Consider the following 2114-nt stretch of genomic DNA (forward strand, 5'->3'; position numbering starts at 1 on the left):
TCTGAAAATCAAAAGTCATCATTCTGCTAACTTTGCTAAGTCTGTCACTAGCTCCCCCCATCAGCTCGATCTGGGCTGTTTGAAGGCATTATTCAATGTAACACATATTAATGTCAGTACATGGATGCACTACAGTTGTAGCATTAGCTGATGTCACCATGGAGATTAGAGTGACGGCCAGCTTGACTGTAGTTCACTCTGCTACATTACTAACTGTACTGACTAGCTGTAGCTGGGTAGCTACCTCGCTAACACTGCAAACAGATATGATAAACATGAGTAACATGACAGCTGTCAGCGGCAGGATTATATTTGACTTTTAATAAAACTTAACCAGTGTTTAACTTTTCAGCAATGTACCTCATAGATTGCAACTATTACTGTGAGCACACCGCCTGACTCTGCTCCACCTTTTTAACTGTGATGCCTACCTTGGTGCCGGTGCTGAGAGTCTAGAACCAATGGGAGCGCCCTCATTTCCCATCATGCCTGTCTAGTGCTGATCTAGTGTTTATTTAGAAGTATTATGTTTTCTGTTAGGCCTATATGCTCCAGAATGCAAATGCGACTGTGTATTAATACAAAGTCACAGTGTTTATAATGTGTCTGTTCAGAACATGGTGGCTTATGTTGGTAATTGTCATTTTTGTGCTGGTTTAGAGTTTCAACCAATAGAGCTCTAGTCCGGCACTCCCTTATCTCAGTGAGCTCTACTGCATTTCAAAGTGCTGTCCTTTAATATTTTGTGTTGTAAATGTCACAATATGAAAGGAAAAAGAGGGAAATAAGAGGGAGAACAAGCGCGATACAAACTTAATGTCTTTGATGAAGATTTACTTGTTCAACTGCTATTCAACAATGAAGAGCATGTTTGACACAATTTGTGCCTTTATTCAATTCATTTATGAAACATTAGGCTCAGAACAAAACACTAACATTTAGATTCAGCTATAGGCTATATGAAACATTACTTATTTTTATCAAACATTACTTCATAACAAAACACTTAAATTTAGCATTTCGATTCGGGAATTCATGGCACTTTGCAGCATTTGATAGAGAATTGTCCAATTTCTTATGGACAATGAACTGATTTTAAGTTTAAGTGAAGCAGGTTAGGCTATTACTGCAACACAAGTGCAGTGTGTCTGTATGCAATTAGCCCACATACATAACCGGTCAAAAACATTCAATTTTCAATCAATTTTATTTATAAAGTCCAATATCACAAATTACAATTTGCCTCACAGGGCTTTACAGCATACGACATCCCTCTGTCCTTTGGACCCTCACAGCGGATAAGGAAAAACTCCCCAAAAAAACCTTTAACGGTGAAAAAAACAGTAGAAACCTCAGGAAGAGCAACTGAGTAGGGATCCCTCTTCCAGGATGGACAGACATGCAATAGATGTCGTACAGAGCAGATCAGCATAATAAATAAACAGTAATCCGTATGACACAATGAGAGAGAGAGAGAGAGAGAGAGAGAGAGAGAGAGAGAGAGAGAGAGAGAGAGAGACAGAGACAGAGACAGAGACAGAGACAGAGAGAGATGCAGGACAGACGGTAATGACAGTAGCTTACAACAACATTAATGAAAGTAATAATATTATAATTAATAATAATATATCAATATCTGATAGTACACGTGTGACAATAATCATATGTGTATCGGCGGTTAACTGTTAACATCCCTAAAAGGGACTGCTTCACAGACAGTATGGACAGAAGGAATGATTACAGACATCAACTACAAAGTGCACTCAGTAGAGTGCAGACCTCTGCCAGGCCACTGCATTACAGCTGTGACTCTAGACAACAACACATGCTGCTCAGCTGTGACTGCTGGAGTTGTCACTCCTGACTTCCTTACAGTCAAGATGGCGGCTAAGATAATAAATCCTGACTTCCTTACAGTCAAGATGGCGGCTAAGATAATAAAACGTCTGAGATGCTTGCTGTCTACACAGGGCTTTAAACAGATGACATTAACATAGGACATATCAAAGTACTTGACTTATATGTAACATTTACTAAAGTGCTGGACGTAATCTTCAGAGTCTGTTATAATAAAATGTATGCCTCTGTGCACCAGTCAAGTTTCTCATTACATC

General features: G+C 39.1%; 1 pseudogene; it reads right to left on the minus strand.

Moving 5' to 3' along the window:
* The window catches only part of LOC126403734 (NACHT, LRR and PYD domains-containing protein 14-like), a 152391-nt pseudogene that overhangs the window by 144016 nt on the left and 6261 nt on the right, over positions 1 to 2114 (minus strand).

This window comes from Epinephelus moara, chromosome 17 (assembly GCF_006386435.1).
Source record: "Epinephelus moara isolate mb chromosome 17, YSFRI_EMoa_1.0, whole genome shotgun sequence".
NCBI lineage: Eukaryota > Metazoa > Chordata > Actinopteri > Perciformes > Serranidae > Epinephelus > Epinephelus moara.